The 24523-nt window shown below is 36.3% G+C and overlaps 1 protein-coding gene across 42 annotated transcripts in view; it reads left to right on the top strand.

The window, feature by feature from the left end:
- SORBS2 (sorbin and SH3 domain containing 2) overlaps positions 1–24523 on the top strand; it is a 313531-nt gene that overhangs the window by 104469 nt on the left and 184539 nt on the right. For 40 of the 42 annotated variants that reach the window (XM_019736110.3, XM_074329816.2, XM_074329796.2 and 37 more), the window contains exon 1: positions 10870–11457. The exons of 1 other annotated variant lie outside the window; for it this stretch is intronic. The gene's annotated coding sequence lies outside the window, so the exon portion shown is untranslated. Of the gene's footprint in view, positions 1–10869; positions 11458–24523 lie in introns of those variants that run through there. One more of the 42 variants, XM_019736081.3, reaches the window with a different exon arrangement.

The following is a 24523-nucleotide window of genomic DNA, read 5'->3' as shown; positions in this document are numbered from 1 at the left end:
ATACAGTAAGAGATAGAACAAAATGAACAAATTAAAAAACAAAAACATGTTCTCTATGTACCTAAGACTGTGCTGCAGTTTAACATGTTCTCTATGTACCTAAGACTTTGCTGCAGTTTTAAGCACCTTCGAAAGTTGCACCAAGTGCTTTATATTACTGGTGGCCTGAAGCCGCTAAAAGTGTTTGATCTATAACCAAAGAATGGTGTAACATCACAAGAGCCTGAATTAAGAAGCAATGCCTGCCCATTTGGAGACACAATGACATCATATATGTTTCCTCTCTGAAACTGATGGGTGAAGAGAACACGGAAGCCCACTGGTGGATCTCAGAAACCATGTGTGGGCATCAGACTGCCTACTGCCCATATGGGGGAAGGACACACATTTGAAGGAAGAGTATGGGTTTAGAGAATGTTGCTTTGGAAGATTCTTCTCAGCAAAGAAGTCAATCGTGAAGAAAATTGGTAGGGTCTTTTCAATATATCAAATATATCCTATTTTGTTGTTGCTTCAACTTTATTGTGATAGATTCAGTCTAAATCCAGTTGAGTAAACTTATAGTCAATTCAGTAAAGGGGAAAAAAAAATCCAAGTAAACAGTTGGTTTGTAGATTTCTACCAATTTCCTGGGAATTCACTCATTCATGAACTCAGTTTGCTAAGGTTGTCCATGCTTTTGTTCTTTACAGACAGAACTGTGAATAGAGAGCAACACATTTTTTCTCAAAAAGAATGATAATTATGACACCATAACTTCTATGACTGAATTGTGTCCTCAGACGGATACATTGAAGTCCTAAGCCCCAGAAACTGTGACTGTGACCTTATTTGAAAATAAGGCCTTTGAAGATGTAGTCAAGATGAGGTCGTAATAGATCACACATTCTAATCCTTATAAGAAAAAAGAAATGAGGACACAGACACATAGAGGGAAGATGGTTATGTGAAGATGGAGGCAAACATTGGAATTATACTGCTACAAACCACAGAGCACCAAGAATTTCCAGCAACTTCCAGAACCTAGGAAGAGGCAAGGAAGGATCCTTCCTAGGGCCTTCCGAGGGAGCATGGCTCTGTCGCCATCTTGATTTCAGACTTTCTAGCCTCCAGAACTCTGAGACAGTGTATTTCTGTTGCTCAAAGCCACCCAGCTTGTGGCACTTTGTTATAGCATTCTTAGTAAATGAATATAATAACCCCTTTGATGTGAAAAATGAGACCCATAAAGGTTAAACAAATTGCCCAGCATCCCCTAACTAATAAGAGTTACTCCTTATCTCACAAATGGTAAGGCTGTAGACTGTTCAGTTTAAGGTTATTTCTCTTCAATAGCTGAACATATTTGTGAGAGCCAATCTACCGAATTCTCTACTTGACCTTTATATCAAACCACAGACAAAACATTCATTCTGACTCATTCATTTAAAAACCTCCAATCCATAAATAGATGACCTTGAAAAAGTTCAACTAAAACACTGTACATGCCTCTGTTCATTCTGCTTTTCTCTCTTCTGACTATAATTTATGACTAACACCTTTTTTTCCAGGGCCATGTGTACTGAGTAAGTCTCATAAAACAGGTCCCCACCTTCTCGTTGAAAATGCCTTTATATTCATTAAGGCTTCCCCTGGAGAACATATCAGTAAAACTCAAATCTTTCTTCAACTTTCTCATAGTCAGTTGACTATTACCACTTTAAATAATTGTTTTCTTATAGAAAATATGTCAGTTCATTGGAGAATATACAATGTAAATTCATACATAACCCAATCACTTAGTAAACATGGTTAATGTTTAGTGTAAAGCCTTACTGCATTTTTTAAGGGACTATGTATTCAAAATTTTACTTGCAAAAATGGAATTGTGCTACCACACATTTTTATAGGTTTACTGTTGTCACTGTTTATTTAAATATAATATGAACATCTTTTATGCCACAGATAGGAAAATTCTAGATTAAAAAGTCAAATAGGATCTTTATTCCTGAGCTTTCTCAGAGCTTTCAAAATGCTCAAGTACACTGTGGGACATGGGTTGCAGGGTTTCCTTATATATGGAATAATATATATATGTATAATAATAAAATATATATATATACAATAATAATAATAAAATATATATATATACACATATATATATACATTTTTTTCTTAATTTATGGTGCCCTTTTTGAATAGTCACTCATCAAACACGTTTAGAAAATATCATTCTATATAATTACTTTTAAATACTGAGTGTTTCCCGTGGTGTGGAGGTACCATAATCAGTTCCCTATTGTAGAAATCATTACCTTTAATGTATTCCTTGCATACTTTGTAAAATTCCGATCTGCTTTCTGAAAGAAAATATCATACTTCAATGATTCCAAGGTGCACATTTCCTGCAATTTCACATCACAGGAAGTGATCTGTTTCTCAGCCAGGCAGCAGTTGTTACACCTGTGTCCTGCATGTGCATCCAAATGCACTGGATGCAAGAAAATACTGAAAACAGAAATGGCACAAAGAATACAGAAGCCAAGTCTTGTTGAAATGGAGCATGGCCTGGTCCTATATTTTTCACATTTTTCTAAGTGACACTGGTACGTGCCAAACTTTGAAGACTACTAGATAAATGATGATGTTGGGCAGAAGCGACTGGGGGATGAATACCAATGACCCTGAATCTAAATGCCATTCAGAAGAGATGTACACCTTCACTTCTTTTTCTTTCTTCCTTTTGTATGCACAGAGTGACAGATGATGAATTTTAAATAAACACACTTAAAAGAGCTCTTCCAACAATAATACAAATTCTAACTTAGAATGTTGTGTAACCATTTCTTGGGCAAGTTTTTTTTTTCTTTTTAGTGGAACATAAAATATTGGTATGTCTTGTGATTTATGGATCCTTCGTTTTGTTGGCACCTCTTTTGGCACCTAATATAATACCTTACATAAACAAGGTATTCAACAAATGACAGATAATCTTGAGAAATAAAAACAAGCAAAACATAAAGCCCTATGAAAATATAGTGCTATTGAAATATATATTGCCTAGTTGATGTGTCCCAGAGCTTTCTTCCTAAAATACAAATATGGTCACATCTTTTTTCTTTGGAAAACCCTATGGCGGCTTCCCATGTCCTGAAAGATAAAGTCCAAAGTCCTTAAAACTCAGAACAAGGTATTTCGTCATATGCCACACATTTACCTTTCCAGTCTATTTACTCTCACACCTGCCCCAGCCTCTGCTTCAGGTACATTTGACTTCTTGGGTTCCTCAAACTTCAAATTTGCTTCCTTGTCTCTGTGCTGTCACACATGTTGATTCCTCAGCCTGGAAATCCTGTCCCTGATTTACTGGACAGGTGGAACCCCTCCTCATCCTTTTGGCCAAGCTAGTGAAGCTCAGGGACTAGACATTTTTCTCCTATTGTTCCCTGAGTATAATTGTACTAAAGAGCAAATCACATTGTAACATAACTACTTATTCACTTGTACTTTCCCCCACATACAATGTGAGCTTTAGCTTCGTCACCTGACACCGGATGAGGTTCTTGGCAGGTTATACAGGGCAAAGGAATGTTTGTTGGATTGAATTGAGGGACGGCCATGAAGGAAGATACAATTCAACTGTGACTTCCCCAGCCTGCTCATTCATTCATTTGTTCATTCATCATATCTGTATCTGCATGCCAGGTGCTATGCAAAATCAAGTGAAAATGGAACAGAAATGATTCCTGCTCTTGTGAAGTTTCTAATCCAGCAGAACAGACAGAGCTTAAATGAATAAGTGGACAAGGAAATATAACCACACAGTGTCTACAGTCTGTCTGTAACTGAGCAGCCCGTGGCCCTATTGGTGTCACTTTCAAAGTCCAGCTGTAGAAACCTTGAAGAAGAAGGTGACTGGTTCCTGAAAGGGCCACTCTGACATGAGTCACAACTGATGACCCCAGCTGACATCTGGCAGTCAGCTTGTAGCCTACCCACTATCATTCTCCACTTATTCCTCAATAAGAGAACACTGATTTATCTGGGGCCACAATGTGCCCAGCTGCAAATTGGCATTCTCAAGCCTCACTTGTAACTAGGAATGGATGATGTGATATTAACAGAAGTGCTGGGTGAGAATTGTGGAGAAGCTCTTTACAAGGGCCAACTCATAATGTTATATGTCAATTATATCTCAATTTTTTTAAAAAAAGAGGCCAGCTGAAGTGGAAAATGTGACCCTTTGCCCCCCTACCCTTCTTCTTGCCTGGAACATGGACGCAATGGCTGGAGTACAAATAGCCATTCTGTACTATGAGGATGCCTTGAGCATAGAAGACATTTTCTAAAGATGGCAGAAGAGAGAGAAGAAGGAGCTGGGGCAAATTTTCTACTACTCTTGAACTCCTTGTCTCTCACTTGTCTTATTTAAGCACTGTGATTTGGGTTTTCTTATATATGCAGCTAATCCTAGTCCTAACAGGTATTGTGATAAGACTGTATCTCCTATCTTAACAAAAACTGAACAATAACTAGAGGGTGTTTTGTTGTTGTTGTTTGTAAATTGTTGAGTTTTAATCCTTTTCATAAACTATCATATTTGAGCCTCATAAAAATCCTGTTAGGAAATCAGGGGATATATTCATTTCACCCAATTTATGAAAGAAAATCCACCAAGCCTCTTCACATATCTTAGACTTGGCTCATGTTATTCCCTTAGTCAATATACTTTTTTTCTATGTCTTTTCCTCATCAAGTTTTCCATATCTTTTAAGATACAGTTTGGGCACCAGTTCTTAGAAGAGTTGTCTTTACCATCCTCAGACCTATAGTAAAGTCGGTTGTAAAATGGTTTTTGTTTTACTGCTAATTTAAACCCACAAGAACTGTTTACAAAGTTAATATCCTTTCTTTGGTGTAGAAAATATCCAAAAGTAGAACATTCTCTCTGGTTATCAGTTCAAGGTAACTAGCCAGCAATTAGGACCTCTGAGTCTTACTTTTGGAAGCATAGAAAATGAATTCTGTTTTCCATAGACCTGGTAAAATAGTTACCATTCTGGATTATCGTCCTAATGTGCTAAAATGGAGCTCCCATCCAGTATTCCACAAGGGCACATAGTTTATTTTCCCTAGCTGTGTATGCTGTCACTGGTAGGTCTTTAAGTGAGTATCTACTATGTCCAGTGTATTTCTATTTTTGATTTTTCAACCTTTTTTTTTTCTCATTTGGTATCAGACAATTAGATTCTAAAGCATGTACCAAATCATGTTATTTAGACCTCATTATACTATTGGTTCATTTTGATGAATAAATCTCACTGATCTAACCGGAAGTCCTTCCTTCTAAAGAGCAATGGTGGGTCTCTCTAATTTTCCTTTCTCTCAGACTCGTGCATTTTGAGGGCTTTGGCATTTGCATCTTCAGAGTTTACAGAGGCTGCCAAGTTTCACCTGTGTCTCGTAATTTGTTGCAGTGGCTCAGGTGAAACCAGCTACATTTGTTTTAAACTGCTTCTTGCCAGGTGTTGTTTGCCGAGGCTGATGTGTTTCGTTACTAATTCAATAATGCGGTGACCGCAGAACCCAAAGGTTTTTCTGTGCAGTCGGGCATTTGTGGCACAGCACCTGGAGGCAATTGACGTCACCCTTTCCATAGGAAACAGTGGTAAGTGGGAAAGGTCACTGGAGATACACTCTGTTAGTTTGGTCAGAATGCCTCTCAGAGAACAAAGCGTGGTTCCCCATAGGAGAGCGAAAGCAACCAACCTCCTCTTTCCAGGTTGCTTTTTAAGCTTATCATTATGAAGTATAAACAATCAAATTCCTTGGAGGCAAGTGCAGCTTTTTTCTACATTGCTCACAGACTCTCACACTGTGGGCTTAATAAAAGCCCAGTGTGCTTTTCTTAAACAGAGGGCAAGCAAGATGTATTTGTGTTCGGGGTTACCAGGGCTGGGTGCAGGGGGTGGGGTGGACGGTTGATGTAGGTTAGTTTTTTCTTTTGTTATTGGCTAATAGTACAGTTTGCCCACACCTGGTACTGACAAACATTGGTGCACATTTTTAAATAAAGTTGTTCTTGTAAGCTACTGCAATTGTAGGCATTTACAAGCCCAGAGTTTGATAAACCTGAAATATTTAGAACAATGCTGTTATTATTAGCCAGTCAAGACCAAGATCTCTGGGTCAGTCCTGGCCAAATCTTCTTCCTGTACCTCCCGCCACTTTTCCCCTATTCCCCTTAATCTAGAGAGGATACAGAACTTCTAATGGGTGCTGGTAACTATTAATGGCATTGTTTTCTATGGCTTGCATATGGTATTTTTGTGTTAACAGGTTGCACTTTGTTCAGTTTCTACAAACAGTTTTATGTTGCTGACATTTCTAGTTATCATTTGCCCGCTGGTAAGGATTTGTTCTTCTTTAATCATTTTCTCATTTTTAATTGATTCAGTAGGTGGATTTCCATACAGACTTCACTCGGCTAGATTTGTTTTGGTTTCAGGTACCTCTGATTTATCAAGGTCATTCTAGATACTTACCAAGGTCAGATTTCCTCAGAGGATATGAAGGCCTTCAGTTAATAGCTGTGGGTCAGTCTGTATCCCGCCATCTATTAATATACTTCTGAAAGGATGGAATCTTAGAAATACATCCAATTTGCTGAGACACTCAGTCCTCTTTCTAATTCAGTCCAACTTAGTTGTCACACTTCCCATCTTGGTCCCATTTAACAGCACATTGTTCACGTCATTGCGAGCATAACTAATTAGTATGGGTTGAGGACCAACCTCTGGTGTGTTCTATTTGTTATTAGGAATTAGAAAATTCAATCTAATCTTTATAACAGTCTGTGCTACCCCATTAAACAAATAGTGCTCAAATTCTATCCTCTAAGTGGTACAAGGGCTTCTTTGTTACACGAGGGACCAGATCCCTGGGTAGATTGTCACCCCGCTGTGGAAGCTGGAGGGAAAGGTGTGACTGCAGGAGAACAGGCTTCAGTCAACAATGATCTTGTTGAATTTTTACAGCAGGGAAGGAACCAGATTAAGAAGGATTTCAACATGGGAACCAAGGAATAACTGGCTTAATATCAGGATACAGGGAAGTAGTAAGTGTAGGGAAACACTAACTTCTTTCAAGAAAGTGCAAAATGTTTCCAATATTCTTTATCAAAGTAGTCTCTTAATAGTATTAGTAATAATAACAATAATAAGCACCTTCATTCATCCATAACTTACCAACTTTAGTTTTAACTTTGATAAACAGGCCCTTATCAAGTAGTCTTACGAGGAATCTGTGTTTGTTGTGAACACTGTATTTTATTTTCAGTTTTTTTCCTGCTTTTAATTTTTCATCTTGAAAACAAAAAAACTTCAAACTTACAAAAAAGTGGAAAGAATAGCAAAATGAACTGAAATATCCTTCCCTCAAGATGCAGCAGGTATTAGTATTTTGTCACATTTGTGTTAGACCTTGATAGATAGGTAGATAGATAGATAGATAGACAGACAGACAGACAGACAGACAGACAGATAGATAGATAGATATTGTTATAAGCGCTAAATTCTACCACACACACACAATATAATTGTTATTATGCCTTTTTTTTTCTGTTGAACCATTTGACACTTAGACACACTTCCTAAGAACAAGTACATATACTTTTAACACCACAAGATAATTATCAAATTATGGAAATTTAAAATGCAAACAACACTGTTATATACCATATAACCCTTTAAATCCACCAATTATCTCAATACTGTACCTCATGGCATCTTTTTCCTGATCCATATCCAACCCAGGATCACACATTATATTCAGTGTGTCTCTTTAGTCTCCTTTCATCAGCATTAGTTCCTCAGCCTTTCTTTTCCTTTCATGCTAGTTGTTATTTTAAATATAAAAGTAATATTCATTTGACAAGGCACTTTTGCTAACTTTTTTGGTGATGTGATTATATGACCTTAGATTATGGTTTAGAAAATCATTCTTCATATTATGGCAGTAGTATATACTTTTCATCCTGAAAAAAATTTCTCTATGGCAATATTCACCACAGTCTGCATAATAAAAACCCAAACAATTAGCAGTGTGAATTATTGGTTTCTCTTTATATGTCAATGGATGTTTTATTAAATTTAATCATGTAACACATTGTAATTTTTAAATATATAAAAAGTTTGAAAATACTTTTTTTCATGACCATTTTGTTTAAAATTCTACACTAAGACAACAACCTCAATAGAGAAAACAAGCAAAAAGCTGTGAACAGGAAATTTATAGAAGCAATAACTCCAAAAGACCCCTGAACATGAAGAGATATTCAATTGCTCCAATAATTAGAGAAATGCAAATTAAGGCAATAATGAGTAATTACTTTGTACCTATTGTATTGGCAAAAATGTGAAAATATGTGATGCCGAGTGTCCCCACCATAGCTGACTGGACCAAGGATGGGAACCTGACATAGGGCAGTCCAGGGACAGAGCTGCTGGTACCTTATGAGGTATTTCATGTAGCTCAGAAAGATGAGCTGAAAAAAAAAATCATATTTGTTTCTTGGGAATCTGTATTTAACAATTTTTTTTAAAAATAATTAACGAGTTAGGAGATTGAATAGACATGAGGTAGAACAGAGCCAGAGGGCCGCAGTGACAGTGATGGGCCATTGCATCCAGAATTATGGGGTGGCGTAGGCTAGGTGGAGAAGCTACAGAGCCACAGATCGTATCACAGAGTGACATGTAGTGATTAACAGAGGTGCCATCGGAGCAAAGCAATTAGTCTCAGTTCTTGCCAGCTCCCCAGTTCCTAGTCCTGTGCAGCTTGGGTGTTTTCCAGTTCTCTTTTTTTCAGAGAGCGGCAGTTGGGGGTATAGTGGGGCAAGAAGATACAAGATAAAAGAAGAAAGAAAACCTTCAAAATTCCAAAGGAAAGTGACTTCAAAGATTCTTACACCTAGCCAACCAATCACGCATGAGGGTAGAATATAGACATTTTCAGACATACAATGAAAAGAAAAGCCACTTGAAAACACAAAATGAGCTTGGGGTGTTTCTTGATAACTGTTTTAACACGTCAACATTTAATCAAAATCACTTAAATTCTTCTGAAGTTATAATGTTGACAAATATGTGATATTGAGAAGGTGCGTTAAAACATAGACTTCACACTATCCAGTCATTCAGCACCTTTTCAGACAGTGTTTTTAGTTCTCATTTAAAATGTACTAGAAATTGGAATATTCCAAGCATGGAAGACCAATGAGACATGGATCAGGTTGGCTTTCCAGGAGTTGACAGCGCAGGATGGGAGTCAGACAAGAAAAGAAAGCTGCTAATACGTCAACAGTGCATGAGAAGCACTGTAATAGTAGAGCTAGATCCCAGGTACAGTGGGAACACGGAGGAGACCACTGCATACTCCACTTGTGAGCGTCTGTACTGAGGTGGTCGGTCCATTTGAGCAAGTTGTTGAAAGATACAATCAGAGGCAGATTGGGATGCAGGTAAGAAGTTGCCAGGGGGATGGGTTTTGGTGAAAAAGCTTTTAGGTAGCAGGAATTTCTTACTTCCAAGGAAAGGAAGTAAGAAATAGGAGGTAATTCAAGATTGCTGAATTGTGGGAAGTGAAGAATAAATGATGAAGCTGAAGGCAAGTTCAGGAGTAGCAATCTCAAAATAACTAAAGGGAATTTAAGTTAAATGAGAACAGACAAGCGGGCTTAAAATAATATGAAGTGGTGAGGAGTGTACCAAGCAGAAGGGCCCTTTTCCAGCAGATATGCCAGCCCTGAGCTGGCTGGAACCTACTGAATGGACATCTGGTTGGAAAGGGAAGGGAAAAGGGATTGTTATGCCAACATGGTAAGGAAATGCAATACTTACAAAATACTAAATCAATGACTTCTAGCAAATGAAGCCTCTATGTTGACAAGTCCAAAGTGTTAACACAACTTTCAAACAGCTTGCTAGAAACAATAATAAATGGACACTGTCTTGGAAATATGTCAAAAAGAATATTACTGGTGACACAGTATTAAAGAAAACACTAGGGAAAGTGTAAATGCTTAATGGTGTTAATCGTGGGAAATTCCCTGAGAAGGTGAATATTTAAGGAAGGTGGAATGTGATCCATCTTTCTGAGGAAGTAAAACTGTTCCTGCCTAGAAAGTAATGTTTAAATCAAAGAATTTTTTATTTGGTTTGGATTTTTTTAAGTATTTTTAAATTGCAAATAAATTATAAATGAGCTAAAGAATCATTTTCTGAAATAGGAAACAAAAAGAACTTTTTAAATTCTATTTTAAATTGTGTAATACAAAAAAAGTATTAAAGTAATTAGATAAATGAAATCCAGAGGTAACATCTTATTAAAATATCCCATCTAATTTGGTTATTTTGACCACATATAATGAATCATAGTGCTTTGTTTCCATTAAGTGGCTACAAAATTATCACTTAAAACAAAAAGTATAACTGCCTACATTTGCCAGTCTCCTATAGGCTTATTCTACATGAAGGCAGAAACTTTTCTGACAATGATTCTAATTATTGTCTCTACAGTGGTTTGCATGTTGTTAACCTGGATAGACCCAAATCCATCTATTGAGAAGGGCTTCCCTGTCTTGATTTCTCGAGTAGCACTGGTTCGTGTAGCATAACTTCCTCTTGAAAGCTGAAAACTCAGCACTCACTGGTATTATTGGTGAAATATTTAGAAAGATAACAGAAGCTACCCTCCTCACAAAGTGATGAGTTTGATGAAAAGAAATTATCAAGCTGTGTCCATGCGCTGCACATGACCAGCCATGCTTGCTGTCTACAGGCTGTCTGTTGGTTGTTGCTATGACTACGAAAAGCCAGTGGAACCCAATGAGCTGTCTGCAGCCGTGCTGAGAGGACCAGCCATTTTACTTATGGAAAACAGTGTAGCATATTCTGCTGAGCTTTACCCTGGAAGAAGCATTTTTTAAAATTTATTCAAAGAGGAGAGGAGGGATGGGCCTGTTAGCCTACAACTATTACAGCCAAGTGTGCTTGCAAGCTGCCATTTGGACAGGCTGTTGACTGCTGTTCCTATTAGCTGATTTGAGAAAGTGGAATGCAGGGCGATAATGCTGCATATCTGCTGCTATCAGACAGCAGAAAGGTTTTGTCTTGGGAAGGCAAAGCTTCCCTGCAATATTACCTCAGCAGCTCTCTAGCTTCTTACCTTGAAAACTAGTGACCCAAAAAAGAGGGTGTTACCGTCTGCAAACACGGGTCCTGTGCATGGCTGTTGCATATGAGCAGCCGGTCTGAAGAAGCAGGTGTGTGCTCGGATGGGCACTGGACTGTAACCCAGGCGGACGCTCTCAGGTTTACCTGCTTCCTGTTAACAGATTGTTGGCTCAGAGAGCATCTGCCTGCACGCTGAGGCCGTGGCTGAGAAGGAGGTCCCTGTGTATCCCCATGACTGACAGAGGTAAGCTTTTTTTTTTTGCCTTTTTTAAAACACAACATAACAATAACTCAGAGCAAAACTTGACCTAACACATTTATATTTGTTGTGTTACCTAATTTACCAAAGAAGTACACAGCCACACAAACACACAAACACACACACACACACACACACTTCCACAAAACAGTGTCCAATACATAGAGTTGTTTCAGTGAGTTTAGGTTCTAGAAATCCTATTATTTAAAAAGAATTACTAATATTCCTTGGGGTTTAATGTAAATATTTACTGTTTTAACAAACCATGATGGTCTGTCATTGTGGATCTTCTTCATTACCAATAAGCTTCCTCCTTTACGAACAATGGATTCTTTTATTAACTGCACTTTGACGTATAGTAAAAGAAATACATGGAAAATCAGTGGCTTGAAAATTATGAAGCACTTATTTTTAAGCCTCATAATTGATGTACTGTAATGCTTCACACACCAATGTATATATTTAAACTAAGGAATTCCGTTCCCTATGTAGATCATAATAGCCAGTGGATTTTGCACTTGCTTCTTCTGAGCTCAGAGTCTGGGTGTGCAGTTTGATTGAGTGTGGGTAGTTGTGAAGCAAAACATGTAGGTATTAGAAGCAGCTCACACATCCTTTCTGAGTATCATGCACGCCATGCTAACCCAGAGCACAACACACCCATTGTACTCTCCCGGCTCGGACTCCAACGAAAGAAAGGAAGTGAAATCTCCACAGTGAATTCAAGCACAGCTACAGTATGTGGTGGTAAAAACTTCTCTTATTGCACAATTTTTCTCACAAGCAGATAGGTTTCAGAGATAGAGAGTGAAACTAAAAACACTATACACCTCTTACAAATGCAGTATACTAATATTTGCAGCGGATGTTTGCTGGCAGTTGCTACGTGATAATAGGACAAACTTTGAACTGCAATAGGAATTGCCCCTTAGTGAGTATTTCTTTGATTTATAGTCTCTCAGGAACAAAGCAGTTACTGTGGATTGAAATTGGTCAGTCAAATCGAAATCCTTGGTTAGGAAATGACCAAATAATGATGAAAGGCTATTTCGGCAGCATTTCAGCTTTACCTAAATCAATTCTACAGTTGGTCCACCAGAAACATCAGATCACTTACATTGCTACAGAAAATATTTAAGGAAAAATATTTTGTTGAAAACGTTGAATAAAAACCTCCACTAAAGGTTGAATCTACCAGGAAATATAAAATACATAGTAAATGGCAAATCCCAGGTTTACTTCTAGGATATATATTTCTATTTGTCACCTTTTCCCAAAATATGAGTGACACGGGAGTCACCTTTTAAGTTTAATTGTAATACAGTTTTCATTGCTACATACGAGCATGTATCACAGTTTCACAGATATAGCAATATGCCCTCAGATAAGAGAATTATATAGCATAGGGAGAATATTTTTCAAAACTTCTGTTCTAAATGCCACCAATATTCAAGACATAAAAATGCAGACCAAGTAATCTCAGTCTAGAGAATCATATCCAAACGTTTAATGATGAGAACAAATAGGAAAATGTCTATTTATGTGTGAGAGACAGTGTATGGGATAACATGGTAAAGGGAAAGCATTGTAATTCACTTGTGTTTCACTTTCCAAAAAACAGCTAAATGAACAGACCTAGTTTTGAGTCAACTTTTATAAATAAAAATATCAGCCAAGGAAATAATTCTGTTATAGCAAAATGACAGGTAATAAAATTCTCCGATTTAATTCCCGTCAGAGCTTTACACTGCAAAAGGAGTTCTCAGAATTAACACAAGGCAGGGACCTGCAGCAAGAAACCGATTTTGTATTGGTTTTTCTTGGGGGAGTTTTAGAAGAACAGAGTGAGGAAATACCTAAGGCTCACCTGCCTACCGTGTCCTGTTGCCTTTGTATTAGGACCATGTGCGACAGGAGCCTTAGCCCAGGAGAGACACACAAACTTTATACCTGTGTTATTTTTTCTACATTAATAACCTTTTCAGGTGATATGCTGTGAAAGTTTAGCATTTTAAGTCCACTTGTGCACCACACATCAACATAGTTATTAATTTAACAACTTTGAGACTCAGATGCAGAAATATAACCCCTAAAGTTCAAGACTTTGCACCTTGGCTTTTCTTTATTTATATACCCTTATTTTCTGCCATTTTTTAACTTACCTACTAGCAATATCAAATACTATGTAATTTCCCAAACGCACTATACCAAACTTCTGCAAAGCCTCCTTATAGATTTTTTTTTCTCTAACTCTCCCCCAGTAGCCACCTGTCATACATGCTTCACAATCCATCTACGTAGTATGTCTCCCCAGACAATTCCTCACCTTCCTCTTTGGCTACATCTGCATCTTATGTCTATAGTTCTGTCCACTGCACCATATTACATTTGTCTCTGCTCACAGGCTTCCAGAGATTTATTGATCTCTATGCGTAATAGAACTTGGCGTTCAGACATTTTACTGGTAACCTCGGACTTCATTATTTTCTTACTAGTTACTGTAAATATAAGCTTGGTCTTGAAATAGAAGTCCTATTATCTATACTGCCTTTTATCAGAGAAACTGGAAACATTTAAAAACAGCAATGAGGCTTACATTTTCCTGATTTGAAAATATGGCTTCAGGGACACAATTTAATACAAATTATAAATGTCCAATAATATATCAGAATCATCAGAGGGAAAAGTTTGCAACAAATCAGTTTTAAATAAAATAGCTCGAAAGCTTTAGTATCTAGAAGGAGCTCTTTTTCTATTTACTAGTATAAAATTTGCAAGGGAAAATAAGTATAAGTATCCTTATTAGAAATTTGTTCTGAAATCAGACCATTTACAATTAATGTTGAATTAATGATAATTAATAGCTGATTATAACAGTACTAATGGAATTCTTTTTCATGCTGAGGGGAGAAGAAGGTAGAGCTCATGAACTGGAAAGAAACCAATAATTGAAATAATGTCTACAATCATAGAATTTCTTTTAATTTTCCTAAATAAACCTGAAAGGTTACTGGCAATCACTAGTTACATTATACTTCCCTATAGCTTGAGTTCCTGCTAATAACTCTTGATACAGACATACTTTTGGTTACAGAGACTTCCCACCATTTTTCCGTGTTAGATGGCATGATTATTAATTTTTTAAATATGCCTTAATTTTTATAACCTTTTTTTGGAAAAATTGCCACAATGTTGTAATCAGAAATAAGAATGGATCAGGAATTTTATTAAGAAGTAATACATATATAATCCTCTGTCTCTGAGATATTCATGTTGAAAGCAAGAGTTGTAATTAATATTATATGATCTTTTTATACATAAAATAACAAAGATTAGGAAGTTTAAAATATCCAAATGTTTGGAATTATAAAGCAAAATATTTAGGAAATCACTTAAATTCATATTTCTAGACATTTTCACATTATATTCCAGCATTTAATTGTATAATAAAAATAAGATAAATAGCAACTCTTAATTATCATGCTGTCTCTTGAAGGTTTATTTTGGCTATCTTTCAGGTGATTTTAATGTCTAGCATGCTAATTAAATAATAGCTCAAGTTGAAATTGGTTCTATACATCTTAAAGACTAATCATGTTTAATCAGTTATTTTAAATTGTATATAGTGATTAGATTTAGAGAAACATGACTTTATAGTATTTCTGCATCATTTTAAATATTTTATATTTTAAGTAAGTTGAAATATTTTAAAGGCCTTAATTACATGTAACTATGTTTGATATTCAAATGAAATGAGTGCGCTCTTGTTTTATAATGAAGTATAGTAATATACGATTGTATTAGATAGTTTCCTAAAAGTTTCTCAAACTAATAATTTAATAATGAATATGTTCCTTAAATTCTAAACTGTCACTGTAAAAATTATAGGAGATTTTCAAAATATCTTTATCTGCATCATATCTGCAAAAAGTTAAGACATATACACTTAGTTATAAGGAAACACGTAACTACTGAGTTCTAAATAGTGTCGGATCAGAACTCTCATTCCAGCTTAAGCTCAGTTAAGATGACCTTATTTGAATACATGACACAGAATCATCAAAGGCAGGTTTTTATGTTGAGTTTTGGCAGCATGACATAGCTACACAGAACTATATTATACTTTATTATCTCCTAGTCTGCAAAGTAGAAATGTACTATTTTACCAAGTAGGAATTTTAGCCAAAAAAACAGTGAAGCATAGGTCCGGCATTAACTGCACCTTTAAAAAGCATTATTTGAGAAAAAAGTCTAGAAAGCTTTCACTTTTCCTGAATTTAACCAAAGGTCTTCAAAATTTTTTTTTCTATCTCAAAGAAAACCCCAAAATCTAGCAATAGTCTCATTACATTTCATAATTTATTTTTATATCCATGTTATAATATAAGGAAATTTTATTTTTAATACAAAACATTATTTAAAAATTCCAGTGATATTTGGGTATTTTATTTGTACTGTTGCCTATTTTCTTTAATTTTTTAACTTAACCTAGGTATTCGATTCTTTTTTTTCAATAGTTTTCTCAATAGTTGGTGTAAATTGCATATCAAACATATTTTCTGATAATGAATGCTATCCTCTGCTTTGAGTAGGAAAGTTAGTCCAATCAATATAGAAATAATTCTTATTTTCAGGTTTTTTCCTAGTAAAATTTTTCAGGAATAGATGAACGTGAGAGGCAGCGTAAAACCTCTGAGTTTCCAAACCTTCTGATGTTCTATTCAATCCAACATCCTTTAGAGACTAATGTGGTTTTAAGGATCAGCCATAAGGAATCCAAAAGCTACAGCAAAAATATGCTTCTAACCAAGAGCTGCACCACTTGTAAAAATCCTCTGAGAGTATAATCAGGGATAGGCATAAAGCACGTTTTTTTAAATGCACAGAAAAAAATATGCAAATGAGACATTCTAAGACACCATTAGCCATGCTGGAGAAAATGCATTAGTATAAATATTTGTTCTGTCCTCCTCTAAAACACTGAAGGCCCTACATCTACTTCTAGTCAGGGGTAGGTGGCTTCTTCAGAGATATTTGGTCCCCTATGAAGGTGACCATGTGTAGAGACAGCAGCCCAATTGATAAAAAGAATGATGCTTAGGCTTCTGATTGTGGAGAACCATCCACCACTATTGACAAATCAGGTACTTCTGCTTCTTTGAATAGTGCTAATGTCAGATCTGAAAGCCTCATAAGATCTTCCTACACTTTACACTATTAACCAAAAAAGTTTAAGAAAGTTACTCTTGGCTGCTTAAAAGTGAGCTATTTTGTAGATTATCGAGATGCCTTCACACCTAATGGTTTGAAATCTCTGTACTAAAGTTAACAAAGGAAAAGAGATTAGATAATAACTTCAGCTATTCTTGCGCTAACGTTGTCATCTGGGGAACAGTTTGAGCACTTTCTGAAATAGGTACACTTAATCTGCCCCATATATTATTGCAGTATAGTAAATACTGTATTATATCCTGAGGGGATAAATAACTTTTAAAAGAACCTGTCTCTCAATATCTAGATTTGGACATTTACATAACATAGCATTACTAGTAGTGAAGATTTAAACTTTATAACCACTTAGTTGTTCTGGAACAGTGTGAATAGACTTGTGTTTGTTATACCTGGAGTACAGGCTTGAATCAGTTTTTAAAAAGGAAGTTCATGAGGGTGGCAAGGGTAAGAGGACAGGAAAAGTTACCGATTGCTTGAGCAGAAAGTAACAGGGAAAACTCAGCTTACTTTAGAATAGCATCTGGAATACTGTAGGCACTCAGCAAACAAATCAATATACCAGGGATGCCAAAAAAATGGACACAAGTGGACACTTTGGTCAACGTTGTTCAAGCAGTAGTTCATAATCAGAAGTGTCTGAACACAGATGGTAACCACTTTGAGCACCTCCTGTAATTGCAGAAGTCAAACGTGACTTGTATTCTATTCATCTTTTGTTATCAGTATATATTGAGTGTTACAATTTTAATATAGTTTTCCTTTCTTAAAATGTGTATACATTTTTTTTTATTTTTTTATTTTTTTGGCATCTTCTGTTAAGTAGTCAGTCGGTATCTGTTGAATGAATAAGTGGCTCTCAGCAACCAGTTCTTCCACTGGCATTGTGCTAATGTTAACAAATTGACTAGAAGATAAAGCTTGAATGTGGAGAGAAAAATGATAATTTACAAGTTTTTCTGACTTTTTTGAAATTATAAAACAGAGAAGAAAAAAGGGAGCAAAATTTTAGAAACTGTTATTTTAAAAATAAAATACAGTCTTCTTGGTGAGAAACACTGTATTTTAATAATGATATAAAACACGAATATAGCCTGAAGCTTAGATAAAGCTCAAATGTAACACGTCATTTAATGAATAATTCAAAAACCAAGAAAATTTGATTTTTACTGTTAACTTTCTTAAAACTTTGGGTTACAGTCACATTCATCAAGCAATGGCAATATGATCAATACTAAAGAGTTAATTTAAAAGAAAAATAAGAATAAGACAGAAAAGTTTAAACCTAGATTTACAAAATTTAAGATTTTTTTAAAAGTCTTTAGAATATAGTTTAACAGCGAATTCAGGATAGAATTCAGGATAGAAAAAGGTAGATTTTCAATTTAAATACTGAAAGAGCAGGAAAACCTTACATAGTCAATCAAAATATCTGATTGATTAAACTCAATAAAACAATAAAAACCTAAATAATTAGAGTTCAATAAACTACAGGAAAAAATTATTCAATTTCTTCAATCCAAAAGATATTGATAATAACAAATTATGTAGAGTTTACTCTTTCTAGCTACTATCCCAAAAGCTTTACATATATTAACTTTTAATAAAGGATCTAGGAAATCACAAAACTTTTAAGGATATTTTAACTGGAATTTTCCAGAAGTATTACATGTGATCTTAAATTATTTCCAAGGGAGATTAATAAACATCACATTTAGTTGCTCCTTCTTAGATGCTCTCATTTTAATAAAGTTTTTTCAATGTGTCTAATCTTTCCATATGAAGATGAACTCCATGATAGAGCAATAGTGTTTTATTTCTGTTTTTACCCTTATCATCTTGTCACGTGAATGGCTGAGAGTAAATGAGGGCTAGCTGGATGATTAGTCCACATAGGTTATTGTATTACATATCAACAAATAAAATGTATACCAAGGGAAAGAGATGGAGTCAAAGTAATATAAACTGTATGTGATTCCATATAACCCTCATCATGAGAAAATTAATACAGTCCACACATCCTTAAATGTTTGTTTGTTTTGTTATGGTTTTTAAATTGTTTTTGGTTAATATGCTTTTCACATGAAACACTAAGCTAAATATCAAAGTAATCCTAAAATCATCAGACTTCCTCAACAGAGGAAATCATAACAACCAAAAATGATGTGGCTCATTTGAATCACTACAGACTTTTACCCCAGAATTTAATATCCTGAACAACTTAACTGTATGTTAGTTATCCCTGACAATCAAGAAAGCAATAAAATTGTAGAAAATCATGATTATCTCCTCTACCAGAAAAACTATTATTCCTTTGTTGAAAATATATCTGTTTTGGGAAAAGGGTCTTTTTAGGGCAATAATTCAGATGACTAGTAATATATCTGAATTCTTTGACACTGACTTTATTTAGAAACATAATTTTTATATGACTTGTGGTCTGAAAGCTGATTATATCACTGACTTCCTTTCTACCCTACATTTAATTTTGTAAGACTAACATAACTGGTTGATTTATATAATAATATGACTTTTTTCTTGAATTAAAAAAATCTTCCTTCTGAAGTGCACAGTGTTTTTAATATCTTTTAGATTAAATTTTAGATTTGTTGATAGCAGAGGGGCATTCCATCACCCTCATTATGTAAATAAAAGCAAATGACAATGCAAATAACAATCTAGTTTAATTTGAAAATCACCTTCCTTTTGGCCCAATGTCCCAAATGTCCTTTCAGTGCCTCAGATTGACAGTTCTCTGGTAAAATAATTTAACTTGACCTATATTATGTGGTATATTAACACATCATAATCATATTGCACCCTAAACTTTTGCTTCCTTTGGAATGAATTGGGAAAAACATGCCCTCAAATCTCTGGTTCACTCTTTTTGTCACTGGTATTTAACTTTGCAACTGTCAAGAACTAAAAGATTATGATCATAACATTAAGTTTCCCAGGGAATGTTCCATTCATGAACTGCCTTGTTCCCAGATTCCTCAGTCATTTTATTATATCCTCTTCTATCCCAGCCTCTGAGAAAAGGTGCTGAGTTTGCATGATTCAGATAAAGCCTGGGAGGTAAAGAGGACAGGAGATTAACATTTAGGATATAGATGATCCGTGGTCCTCCATTAGGATGGGGTCATTCAACCAAAAGAGCTTTTGAGTTCAGTAGAAATTAGGAAAAGTATTTGAATTGAAATTCATATGTTCTGATTTCCAACCAAAGGTAAAATATTTTTGAGAAATCTGTATGTGATCTATCTAATGCATCTCAGAGAGTGAAAGTATTTTATGTAGCCATCAAAACAGAATGGTCCCTTATTGATTGACATTGAGAAATGTTACTTCCCAAAAGGTCAGATTATTGTTGGTGAGTGTGTTCTTTCGGGAAATAAAACCAGAATTTCATGTGGCAACTGTAATGCCAGGTGACAAATGATTCTATCACTATCATCAAACTATATTTGTAAATACATTAGAGCCATGAGTTCATAACTGCCAAGTGGGCAAGAATATCTGGAGTCACCCTTTCCTGTAGCTGGGCTTGACCATATTCTGACGAGTTCTCTAACTGTCCTTTTTCCAGACTTTTGAAGATCGTCATCTGAATTCTTGGAATGTTAATATAAGTTAGCTGGTTATATCCTTTCCAATTATATCTGATAGCTTTGTGATTGCTAAGTGAGTAGGTAGGAACAGGTCCCTCGGCCTTTCTAGACCTCTATTTCGCTACCTATAGAACAGAGATAATAGCACTCACCTCTGAGGATTGTCATTAGGATTAAATGACATGATAGCATCAGAACCAGGCTCATGCTAAATAGTTTGGATTGATTCTTCAGAAGCAAAGAGAACCATTGGAATTTATTTAAGTGGGGAAAAGTAATGCTCATGTTTGTGTGTTAAAAAGATATAACTGATAGCATAATATCAAATTAAATGAAGACAACGAGAAATTGGTATAGAGAGACAGTTTCAATATCTTAAGCATGAGAAAAAAACAGTCATGAACAAAAGAGGTGGGTCAGGGAGAAAAGAGTGAGGGATTTATTCAGTCAAGATTACTATGTGTCAGTCAGTCTCCTAAGTGTCTGGAATGCATCTAACACAGTGACTGTCAAACAGTCTTAAAAATAGGTGATTCTAATTCAGTGTGGATTTGCATTAATAGAGGTGTGTGACATGCAGAGGATCCACTCCGCTTGTGGAGGAACTCCTGAGGCATCACTGAGGAAATGTTTGGGAGCCAAAGACTATGTGGGTGTTCATGTTGGAATGTGCTCAACCCACCATGAGTGAGGAACAGCATGTGCTAAAAGCACAGAAGCAAGAGGGACATGTTCTAAGGACTGAGAGTCGTTAGGAATGGTTGGAATGCGAGATGCCGACATGGAGAGATAGAAAGTCAAATTGGACAAGCAGACCAGAGCCAGATTGTGGTGTAATCGTGCTACATTCAGTTAGATGAGAGGGCACAGGAAGAGTTCAGACAGGAAAGTGAAATAAAAAGATTTCCATTACAAAACATCTGTGCTGGGAAAGAGTACGACTGAGGTGGGATAAGCCTAAACATGAGGATTTCACATAGGAGAAGAGTACAAACTACAGGAAGAAAGGTTGAAAGCCTCAGCTAGGACAGGACAATAGGTCTGGAGAGAAAGTGCTGGAATCAAGAGAAATTATGAAGATAAAATCAATAGTACTTAGCACTCAATTAGGGATGGGAACAGGGTATAATTTGGTTACCAGGTTTCTCTTGTGGGAATATAAGACATGGAAAAAGCATGTTTGAGGGAGAAGATAGTGAAATTGGTTCAAGACCTTTTGAGGTGGAGATGAAAGTGGGATATATAGGTGGAATAGTTCAAAACATGGTTCTAAAAAGAGGGGGGTCTAAACCAACAGAAATAAAATTTAAGCTGAAAATTCAAGCCACATGTATAATTTTAAATTTTCTAGTAGCCACATTAAAGAAGGTAAAAAGAGAGATGACATCAGTTTTGTAGTGTATTTTATATAGCCCAATATTCCCAAATATTATGATTTCAGTAAGTAATCAATATAAAAATAGTAACGACTTATTGTGTGTGTGTGTGTGTGTGTGTGTAGTGTTTGTTTTACACTTACAACATCTCAATTCAAACTAGACACATTTCAAGTGCTCAGGAACCATTTCTGGCTGGTGACACCATATTGAACAATAGAGCGCTAGACCTTCAGAGCCTGCGCAAATGTATGTTTCAAAGTGACCAGAATAAAAGCCTTCTGTGAAGGTGGAAAGAAAGCTTATGGGGTTGGGGGGAGGATAAAGAGAGCTCATGCAGTAGCAGGAGATGCAGAAGAATCACTGCAACTGCCCATGACCTTGATCTGTGTTTTAAGGATGTGGGATGTGGGATGTGGGTTGGAGTCTCAGAAATGTCGGTACACTTTGATTATCTGTGTTGAGCTTGTATACAACCAGTAACTGCTATATAATATGCAGAGCCCAGTGCAGGTGAAAATGCAATACACCTTATTCAAAAATTATTAATAACTTTAAGATGATGACCACAGAGGATGAAACCCAGTACCTGGTCCTTCACAGCGCAGGATCAGATGCAAATGCTCATGTCACAGGCCCATGAAGCCCACCCTGAACATAACTTGATTTTATGTGTTATATGTGAACACTCTTGCCTTTTGTGGATCAAAGTCAATGTACTTAATAACACGATTGATGAGTTTGAGCGACTGTGGGATACCACTATCATTACGGGCAGCCACTCTTCCTGGTAAGAGGAAAAGCGACTTCTCCTCAGGCTGGGGTGCTTGGGATGCACAAATCCCATTATACCCTTCGCACACACCCCACACCGGCCAGCCCTCAGTTATGCTAGAACATCATCAGCCTGATTCCTGCATCATGTCTGAGTCTCCAACCTGTTATGGATCTGACAGCTCCTCCTAGAATATCCTTTCCCACCCCTTGCCTCGGTAAGAGAGCATCGCAACAGGGGAATCAGAAGACTGAGTCTCCTCAAAGGATGGGGGAAGGAGCACTGGCCCAAGCAAACATAACCTGGAATCCCCTCATGTGAGCAAAACAGCGAGAGTCTGGGGTGGGCTGTGTTTCTGCAGCTCTAGTTCCAGGCTAATGTTTGAAAATGCAATATTTGGATTTTTATATTTATGGTTTTCTGTGACTGGAACTGCCCCTACCTTAACAATGTAAATCTAATGATCAATTTCAGACTTTCCCTACAGTACATTATATGTGAAATTAGGGATCTATCTGCCTCATTGAACAGCACGAAGCACCTAGATGACCCCAGATACTGATAAATGTTAGTGTGCCCCCCACAGCCCCTTGCTCCGATCTAGTCTCGTCCTTCCTCCTCCTCCATCTTTCTTTTCATTCTCCTTTCCCTGACCTGTCTCCCCAACCTAATATCATTTCTTTCCGTGATTATCATAGAAATCCAACTTACAGTTGGAAGTGACATTTATTTATTTAGTAAACAATTCTGTTCTTTATTCTCAGTTGCTTAGTTTCAAAAGTCAGTAAATATGACTAGTTTTTTCTTTTGAATTAAGTACTTTTTAATGTTTCGATATCCTATAATTTATTTTCCCTTTGTATGTGCTTCGGCCAAGACAGGTTTCTCCAATTCTGCATGCAAGTCCCTCTGATTTTTCAGGAAAGGAGGGAGCCAGCCTGCGGGACCTGTAAAGTAAGGTCCAGTAGTGGATTTGGCCTTCGTGGGCATGGGACTTAAAATCTTTCAACTACAGATTTGGTACCTGCAGGATGAGGATAGTGTGCCTAGATCATAGGACCATTAGTTCCATCATATGAAATAATTCATGCAGAGTTCATGTAACAGTGCCTAACACATAATTCATAACGTATGTAACTGGCTCTCAATAAATAACATCTAAAAAACATCTCCTGGGATGGGGATCTCCCAGACGTCTTGACAAATCAAACTTGACGAGGCCCAGAGCAAAAACTACATAAAAATAAAAATTAATTTACACAATCGATAACTAATTAAATTTAAAACTTCTTAATATAAAAAAAAAACCACACCAGGCTTTCACTGATCACATAGTTCTTAAACTTGAAATTTAACTTCAAACTCAAAGAAACTTCTAAGAGTCTAGCAACACACTTCTGTATCTTCTGACCTTAACTGAATTATATCAGATTAAGGCCAACTAATCTTTGGGTCATAAATTATGCAGGGTATTAACTGCAAACACGACATTAGGGTAGAATAGGGGAGATCACTATTTCTAAAGGTTCTAATTGCAAAGAATAGCCATCGTGCCATTAACTGTGCCTATGGAGTAGAATTTTAATTAATCCTGCAGTCCTAAAGTACTTGCTTAAGAATGCCTTCTATGATCTTTTCCCAATAGATTTATCTACTTAATTGTGTTTTTCTGGGGCTGATCTAAAATTAATCTTCATGTCACGTGGGGTTGAGCTTTGTGATCTACAAGGTTAGTTAGGAATGTAAAATAACAGTAAGCATCCTTATAAATAATAATAATAGCTACAATTCATTGAGTGCATACTGTTTCAGGCAGCTTGCCAAATTCTTCAAATACCTCTCATTGACTACTCACAAAAACACTCTGATGAGGGTATTCTTCTCATTTTACAGAAGAGGAAACAGGCTCTCAGAAGTTAAACAGCTTGCACAGGATCACACTGTGAGGAAGGTAGGCTTCAGCTTGGGTCGGCCACATTCCAAACCCCGCACTCGAACATTTTTCTAGACTGCCTATTTGTGGGAACTACAGATCAGCCAAAAGACAATGTTATAACTCC

The sequence above is a fragment of the Rhinolophus sinicus genome, chromosome 16, assembly GCF_057876585.1.
Source record: "Rhinolophus sinicus isolate RSI-liver-muscle chromosome 16, RSI-T2T, whole genome shotgun sequence".
Classification (NCBI taxonomy): domain Eukaryota; kingdom Metazoa; phylum Chordata; class Mammalia; order Chiroptera; family Rhinolophidae; genus Rhinolophus; species Rhinolophus sinicus.
This window is presented reverse-complemented; position numbering and strand designations above follow the sequence as displayed.